A 10,004-nucleotide genomic window follows, 5' to 3' on the forward strand; every position below is an offset into this window, starting at 1 on the left:
GACCCCAAGCCCAAGTGGAGTGTAGGAGGGGTGAGGAGAACCCTGCACCTGACCCACTCTGCGCTGCTGGGACAGGCTAGAACCAATAGACTGGGTGAGATTGGGCCAGCCACCTGGACCTTTGGGTGACCTAGAGCAGCCTAAACCCCTGAGCCCCAGAGTGGACCTGGGACTCCCCAGGGGCTGAGGGCAGCAGCTGGCAGGGTTTGGCTGAGGGAATTTCTTCTGCTGAGGCTCGAAGGGGGCGGAGCTTCATTGACTTCCAGAGAGAGCAGGGAGGATAGAGAGCTAGGCTCAACAGCGCCCGCAACCATTGTGGCCAGGAGCAGAACTGCACTAGCAGACAACAAAAGGGAAAATCAACGGATTAGGCCACATAAAGAGCACAGGAGGAGCCAAACCTCAGTGAGCTCACCCAACAGCCCCCTCTAGAACCACCCTCAGGGAGGGGACCCATCCCCACACCACAGGGGACCAAATCAGGCTGAATTTAGAAGGCACAGCACTCCAAAACACACCAATAACTGCAAAGAATTATGGGTAAATCAAGGAGAACCCTAATATCTGGAGATACAGAGAAAAACCCTAGCAAGTTTCCAAGTCCACCAAAACGCACAGATCCATGGGAAGGAGACCTAAAAGCAGCCATGAGGAAGGAAATGCAAGAATTGATAAAAAGAAACGCTAGCTACGAAGTATAAGAAATCTATGAATGAACAAATCAGCCAAATTAAAGAAGAAATGTTAAAGAACATGAGAGATTCCATAAAAAAAAGAATTGAAGGAATTAAAAGACAAAGTAACAAGCCTTACGAGCAGAAACACAGAGTTGGAGAAGCACATTGAAGAACTCGAAGGAAAACTGCAAACAAAAAAAAGATCAAGAAACCAACAAAGAAATAAAAGGCAAAGCACTGGAAGGAAAAATCCAGTATCTATTGAACAAGGACGAAAGAAACAATCTAAGAATTGTGGGTATACCAGAAGGGGAGGAAATAGGGAAAGGGGAAAAAAAGTAGTCAGGGAGATAATAGCAGAAAACATTCCCACCCTCTGGAAAGAAACTTCAGTACAAATCCAGGAAGTGAAGAGAGTCCCTAATAAAATAGACCCTAATATACCAACACCAAGACATATAGTAATCGAAATGGCAAAAACAAAAAAAAAACAAAAACAAAGAAAAAGAGGAACTCCTTAAAGCAATAAGGGAGGAAAAAACCTCAAGTACAAAGGAAGGGACATAAGAATCAAACCAGATCTCCCATTTGAAATAATTCAAGCAAGAAGACAGTGGAATGACATATTTAAACGACTGAATGAAATTTCCAACCTAGGGTCCAACACCCAGCAAAACTATCATTCATATGGGAGGACAGACTAAAAACATTCTCAAACAAGAACAAACTAGAAATATTTGTGCAAACAAAGCCGATCCTAAACGACCTACTCAGAGACGAATTACACAATCCAAACCCCCTATTGTAACAACAACCACTCCACACAACACAACTGCACAACAGTCCTCTCTCTCAATAATATCCCTAAATGTTAATGGACTAAAGTCTCCAATTAAAAGACACATTGTAGAGAACTGGATTAGGAAAAATAAACCAGACTTCTGCTGTCTGCAAGAAACACACCTACAACTACAGGATAAGCACAGGCTTAGAATAAAAGGATGGCAGGCCAATGGAAAATAAAAAAAGAGCAGGGACAGCCATTATTATATCAGACCAAATTTCATTCAACCTCAAGAAAGTGATCAGAGACAAAGAGGGTCACTACTTACTGATCAGGGGAACATTAGATTCTTGGAAAAATACCATCTTCTGAAACTGGAAAAGGAAGAACTAGAAAGCCTAAACAGACCAATCACCTCAGAGGAATTGAAGACGTAATCAAGAAACTCCCTAAGAACAAAAGTCCAGGCCCAGATGGATTTACAGGTGAATTCTACCAAACATTCCGAGAAGACCTACTACCACTTTTCCATAGGCTCTTCCAAAACCACATGTAAGAAAGTGAAAATTGACCCATACCTCACTCCTTATACAAAAGTCAACTAAAAATGGATCAAAGACCTTGAAATCAGACCTGAATCTATAAAGTTTATCGAGAATAAAATTGGCAGAACACTAGAAGACCTATATATCAAAAAGGTCTTTGAAGATGGAGCACCAATGGCAAGAACTTTAGCTTCAAACATAAACAAATGGGACTACATCAAACTAAAAAGCTTCGGCATGGCAAAAGAAACCCTACTTAACAGAAGAAGACAGTTAATAGAATGGGAAAAATATTTTCACTCGACATATCCGATAAAGGGCTGATATCTAGAACATACAAAGCACTCAGAAAGCTGAGCCCCCCCAAACCAAACAAAGCCATAAAAATGGGGAGATGAAATGAATAGACACTTCTTGGAGGAAGACAGAAGGATGGCCAACAAAGACATGAAAACATGCTCACCTTCACTCATCATCAGTGAGATCCAAATCAAGACAACAATGAGATACTACCTTACACCAGTGAGGATGGCTCACATAAAAAATAATGGGAACAACCTCTGTTGGCGGGGGTGCGGTATGAAAGGCACTCTTATCCACTGCTGGTGGGAATGCCCCCTAATCCAACACTTATGGATAACAGTCTGGAGAGTGCTTAAAGAACTCAGAATTGAGCTCTCATTTGACCCAGAAATTGCTCTTCTAGGTATATACCCCCAAGTCGGAAGGACACTCATTCCAAAATACGTGTGCACCCCACTATTTATCGCAGCACTCAGTATAATAGCCAAGTCTTGGAACCAACCTAGATGTCCAATAACAGATGAATGGATCATTAAGATGCGGTATTTATACACAATGGAATACTACATGGCAGTCAGAAATGATACAACCACAGATTTTGCAGCAACATGGATGGACCTATAACATTATGTTAAACGAAGTAAGTCAGAAGACAAAAGATAAACACAGAATGATGGCACTATTCTGAAGCACCTAGAACATACACATTTTATACAACTAATACTCAACAATCAAATAACAGGGTATATCAGGGTAGAAACTCCAAACACAGTAATAATCAACATATACTCGGGAGCAGTGCCCAAAATACATGAAAAAGGAACAACACAAACTCTTGACTACACATTATACCACAAAGAAACCAGCAACAGTAGAAACAGCAGCATAGAGAGAACAGGTAAGTAATCAGCCTTCTACTACAAAGGCCCATAATAATCTCTTAGGGATCTTATACAGGATCACAGGTAAAGTATACCACGGGAAATCACTGACTCCAAAGGAAACATCCCATAACACTATGTTTTAATGCCTTAATATTACTATATTTAAAATTACCTCTCAGCTTTTCTGTCCATAGGCGTTCTTGGATACAAAGGGTGGACAAACTAAGATGGCATCTCGGGGCTCAGTCACGAGATATCATACCCGGCTTGCACTACGAGAATGACCCGAGAAAACTCTTTAACATACACTTTATCTCTAGGTTATACCTTCTTTTAGGATTTGTGACCAGTCAGACCACCGAAGCAGCAATTGTGACGTACAGACTTATACTACAGGCCCTACTCATCGAACATTCAAGCAAACTAGCATTCCCTTGCTATTTTCTCCTCTCTTCTCACTACTTTTTTCTTTTCTTTTCTTTTCTTTTCTTTTCTTTTCTTTTCTTTTCTTTTCTTTTCTTTTCTTTTCTTTTCTTTTCTTTTCTTTTCTTCTCTTTTCTTTTCTCTTCTCCCTTTTTTCTAATGTATTTTCTCTGTTCTTTCCTACCCCTTCCATATACTTTCCCCTTTTCCCCCATTGGAAATCCAACAATCCCTTCACCCTTCAATCCCATCCAGACCTCCCACCGTATTGAAACTCTTCACCCTTAGTTCTTAATCCATTAGGCATCAAGACTGACCTCCTACCCCAACGAACCAGCACCCAGCACCCAAGCGAAGGGACACCCAGTCAAACCCACACCTTGCCCACTGCAAGATAAGGCAACCAACTCCCTTGCGGACTCATGCTGCACGGACCTCCCTACCAAATCCCCCTACCGTGGACTGTTACTTGAAACTGGACTTAGCTATAAAAGTATCCCCAATGCAAGAACTCTTACAAGACCTCCCTGCTGCAAATCCTTTGCCAATCTCAAGAAAGCCAGGGGGAGTGATGGAAAGGTGTCTGGGAACCCACACACCACAAGAAAGACAATGGGGAAACCTATACTTCCAACATAAGTATAAGACTGGTATTGCACCACCTCTTTACCTGCTTTTCCCCAAAAGTAAGGTAGTCTCATGCATCACATGGTTCCTTTAATTATTTTGTTAATTCATGTTTTAAATGTTTGTTCTACATATACATATGTGAGCAATATACTTTTATTCTTATTTTTATATTATTTGGATGTGTGACCTGTTTCTGTTTTCTTCTCTGTCCACCCCAAATGCATCGACAATATAAAGTAGCACGATTTCTCCCTGCAAAGGCACACTAAAAAAAGGGGAAATCTTACACATAAAGAAGAGCTCTTATCTACTAGAGATAAGAACTCATACTTGTTTACTATACAGGGATATCTCCCACCTTGAAAATATGTCACGTGGACCCAACTTAGACCTCAGGTGATTAGACGCCATCTGTCCAGCCTTGAACCCTGGATCCCAGACATAGAATCGACAAAGTTCTTCACAACAGCTACAGGAAACAAATCCCAGCCAGGACATCCTTAATACCGCTTGGCCACCAACAAGTGCCAGCTCTAATATGATATCCTGACAACAAAGAAAATGGGAACAACTTGACCTAAGAACAGGTCATCCTACCTCACCAGCTAACGACAAGACAAAATCAGAAGACTTGTCACCTTTTGGTCAGTCCAAAAGCCAAGATTGCGATTTACAGATGACTGGCTGCTAGAACCATGACTGGATTGAATATATCTTGAGACCAATAAAAAAGCCCTAGTCTAGGATTTGAAATACAACTCGCACAGCCACCATGATCCCCAGTTCCAAAGGTCCGGCAGAGACAATCGCAACAGAATGGGGCTTCTGGAAACACAATGAAAGACGCTATCCTAGGTTCCATCCTAGGATCAGTGCAAAGACCTAGACCACCAACCACAGAAGATGGATTAAAATGACACTGAGGAAACAGAACTTCTAGAACCACAAAGAAATACTTCATCATAAGTCCCACTCCTGGACCTGTGCAGATACTGAGATCTCTAGATACTGAGGTCTTATTTCATCACCCAGGATGGAGCAGAAGTTTTCCAAACAGCACGAAAGCCCCACTGGTAGAATAAATGAACCTGAAAGGAGTCTATAGCTAATTCTGTGACAATATACCCCAAGAGTGGAGAGACCCCATAGTGCTTAGGCCAAGTAAATTCCTTTTTGAATGACCCCAATATTTACTGTGCCAGTGCAGGAGGGAAAAACAGGCAAAAAGCACAAAACATTTTTTATCTTTTATATATTATTTTTTTCTTCATTTATTATTATTATTATTTTATTTACCTATTTACTTTTTGTCGATTTCTTTGTTTTGGTGTGGATATTGAAGTTGTTGTCCCCATTTATATTTATATTGGTTTTTTTCTTCTTTTCTATTCTTTCTTTAGGTGCTCCGCCATGTTTTTTAACTCAAGACCTTGGCTTTTTTTTTTTTTTTGTGGTGCCTATCGTCATCACTGGAGTGCTCACTGGATATTTGACACTTCTTTTTGTACTGTTGGGGTGTTTCACCTTCTTTTTCTCCTTCATCTCTCAAATCGATGATGAGAGCCTCTAGAATGATTCTGCCCATTTTCGGCATATTAGACTTTTACCCCAGTTTATTACTTTTATCTTCTTCAAATAAAACCACATAACTTGAACTATATAGTCCTTCCTCCCAGTTAGAGGGGGAAATAAGGGAGGCACCAAGACCAAGACTACTAAGTAGTAAGCTAGGTACAGAGGGGACCACATATTCTCGCAGCCCCGGGGGTGAGGGAGGAGGATATGGGAGATAGGACGAACACGGAGGTGTAGGGAGGACAAATAGGTGATGGGAACCCCCCTGATTTTATGTAAATATGTACCTATAATATTATTGTCAACAATATGTAAACCACTACGATCAAAATAAAAATTATATTTTAAAAAAGTGGGTATCCTGGCCTTTGATTTCAAATTGAAGCCTTTCAGTTTTTAGTACTGAATATGACATTGGCTATGGGTCATTAATCTTTTTATGATTGGTGAAAGATAGTTTTATTTGTTTTTATTTTATGTTTTGGGGCCATACCCAACATTGCTCAGGATTTAATCCTGGCTCTGTTCTCAGGGGTCATGCCTGGCAGTGCTCAGAGGACCATATGGGATGCTGGAGATTGAACCCGGGCTGGCCACATGCAAAGCAAATACCCTACCCAAAGTGCAATTGCTCCATCCCCTTCAGTTTTATTTTAAACACATGAATATCCAGTTTTCTAACTGTCATTTGAAAAAGAGATATCCTTTGTTCCATTTAATGAATGTACCCAGGTTCTTTGTCATACATCTAGTTTGTTCAATTCTTTAGTGTTCTTTTTTTAATGTATTGGTGTTTTCTCTGATTTAACTTTCAGCTTCATCTATTCTGCATCTGAGAATAGCTACTGCATTATTTCAATTTTTAATCTCTATTTTTCTCTTTTTCTCATCAAGCTCTTTGCTAGTTTATGTTCTCCATTCAGATGACATTTTCAGGGCATTATATTAATAGTATTATTGTTCTAAGATTTTCTGCAGACAGTTTAGTAAGATCTAATATACTGGGGGACTCTTCCTGAACTTTCGTTGTCCCATGTTGACATGGCTGAGTTCTTACATTTTTTTAGTGTTTCTGCTACTCAGTTGTCTGAGTGAAAAGATGGCAGCCATATTTATTACAATGGTTCTTTTATCAGGAGCCATAATTTGAATGACTAGGCCTTATTTGCAGTTAGTGGGTGCATACTTATTCCAGTTTACACACCCAATTTATCCTTTCACAAGGGATTTTATGAGGTGGCAAGTACTCTTAATAGCATCAATAATCCTCACCAATTACCAACAAATGTTGTGACTTTGGCTTCCAAGATTTTCTTAGCACATTTTACTTTAGTGCACACCAATATTTTCTTTCTCATAAAAATAACACAAAAATAAGGGTCTGCAGGCCATGATACTTTCTTCTTAAACCCTAAGGTAGACCTGAACCTGAACAAATAAATGAGTACTTCCAAATACAAATAAAAATGACAGCTTTCTCTTTTTTATATTACAGTTTAATTTGGGAATTATCATTTCCAATCTTAGAACACTGAAAACCTGCCCATTAGAAAATAATTATTTTGTTTGTCTATTTATTTTTTGATTATGCTCAGTGGACCTCAGGGCTTTGCTATATCCCTAGTCCTAAAAATAACCAAAGTCATAGGGTAAGTTATTTAGTCCCCCAAAATGAGACACAGATGGTATAATCAAATAATCAAATTACTGGAGCAGAAAATTCAGAACAGAAATAATCTCTGGAGCAGCACAATGAAATGGAGATCAAACTATAATTAATAAATTTCTAGAGACTCAGCAAAGGTTTGTTTGTTTGTTTGTTTGGGCCACACCTGGCAGCACTCAGGTGTTACTCCTGGATATGCACTCAGAAATTGCCCCTGGCTTGGGGGACCATATGGGATTCCAGGGATCGAATCCGCATCCGTCCTGGATCAGCTGCATGCAAGCAAATGCCCTACCACTGTGCTACCACTCTGGCCAGAGACTCAATGAGGGTAAGACTAAATTTAAAAGTCCCAGTGACAGTAGGGGCAGGAGCGATAGCACAGTGGTAGTGATAGCACTGCAGTAGGGCTTTGCAGACTATTCTGTGTCTATCTCTCTTCCTCTGAAATTTCACTCACCCTAATAGTCTCCATGCAATCCAATGTTATGACTTCATTTTTCCTAATAGCTGCATAGTATTCTGTTGTGTAATGTACTCAGAATTCTTTACCCATTCATCTTTTGTCAATACCTGGACTGTTTCCAAATTCTGGCTATTGTAAATAAAGTTATGTGAACTTGGGCCCGGAGAGATAGCACAGTGGCGTTTGCCTTGCAAGCAGCCAATCCAGGACCAAAGGTGGTCGATTCGAATCCCGGTGTGTCCCATAGGGTCCCCCGTGCCTGCCAGGAGCTATTTCTGAGCAGACAGCCAGGAGTAACCCCTGAGGACTGCCGGGTGTGGCCCAAAAACCAAAAAAAAGAAAAAAGTTATGTGAACTTAGGAGTGCAGAGGGATTTTTTTTTGTATTGTGTTTTTGTGTTCCTAGGTTATATTCCTAAGATTGGTATTGCTAGAAAATATGGGAGCTCCCACCTATCAAATAGAGGGGGAAATAAGGGAGGGTACCAGGATCAAACAGATATATGATCACTAATAGTAAGCTAGACAAAGAGGGGACCACCTACTCTAGCAGCCCGGTGGGTGATGGTGGGGGATATGGGTTGCAGGAAGGGAACGGGGATGGGGAAGGACAAATTTAGTGATGGGTATTCTCCTGATTCAATTTTAATATGTACCTAAAATACTACTGTGAAAGATATATAAGCCAATATGATCAAAATAAAAATTAAAAAAAGAAAATATGGGAGCTCTATTTCCAGTTTTTTGAGGAACATCCATATTGTTTTCCAGAATGGCTGGAATAAATGGCATTCACACGAGCAATGAATGAGTGCTATTCTCTCCCAATATCCACCCTAGCACTGGTTGTTTTTGCTTTTTGTGAGATTCTTGCATAGTAGGTAGGGATAAAAGCAAAACTAGATAAAACCAACAAATAACCCAGTTTCACAGTCATGTGAAACAAATGTATCCTCAAATTAAAAATAACTTATGTGTCTATTCATCTGACTAAAAGTTCTGAATTTCATGGTGAAGTTTTTATTAAGCAATGCCCTTCTCTCATAAGTCACTAGATTTGCTTACATTTCTTCTCAAACTACACAAAATATAAAATAATATACATCAACCTACTCATCTCAGAAAAGAGAGTTTCTATATTATTCTTTTGATGTAATTAAACAACTAAGCATTTATTTGTGTATTAAATAGAGATGTGTGATATTTGAAGATGCAGATTACTTTCTTAATCTAATTTATTAATTTCACAATATATATTGAGAGTTTCCCCCATATAGTAAATAGATAATTTTTAACTAATAAAATCTTAAAGAGGGGGTTAAAACACAAAATTCAATTAGACACTGGTAATAAGGGACCCATCAGAAATGAATGACATCAAAAGGTTTATAATAAACACTTAAGTTTAGAAATCAGATGTATCCTAAAACTCACCATGGTGAGAAAGTCAGTGCTATCTACCTTCTTTCCCCTCAGTTTTTAAGTGATATCACTCCTATCATTCCCAATTTTTTCTATATTGTCTTCTCTTATATTAGCCTGCAGTCTTCCAAGGTTCAGAATTATGTTACTTCTATCCTGCCTATGATTTCCTCTAGGCACATATTATTCACCAATTTCCAAAACAGGGACAAATGATCTCCTTTATTAGCATTTGGATCCTTAATATCCTTCCTTTTATTTTCCTGGTTGGTATTTTCCATGTTGAGGTTGCTTTTTATTTATTTTTTGTTTTGTTTTGTTTTGCCACTGTCTCCTTAGACTCCATTATTCCTAGAAGACAAATGGTGAGAGCGGAAATTGAATTTCTATTGGACATAGCAGCACTGATGATTGAGGCCCAACAATTGATCTTTCAGAACCTTGGGTATAAAGACCTTTAGAAAAATAATTTCATTACCCCCTCCCATCTGAAAAACTTCCCGTGGAACAGCAGTTAGATACCTCTCCACTCCATCTCATTTTCTCTCTTTCCTCTATGGATCCATCTCAGATCAGTGATCTCAGATCACTGCAAGCACTAAAATAGAAGAGTATGAATAGGAAACTGGG

This window comes from Suncus etruscus, chromosome X (genome assembly GCF_024139225.1).
Source record: "Suncus etruscus isolate mSunEtr1 chromosome X, mSunEtr1.pri.cur, whole genome shotgun sequence".
Lineage (NCBI taxonomy): Eukaryota > Metazoa > Chordata > Mammalia > Eulipotyphla > Soricidae > Suncus > Suncus etruscus.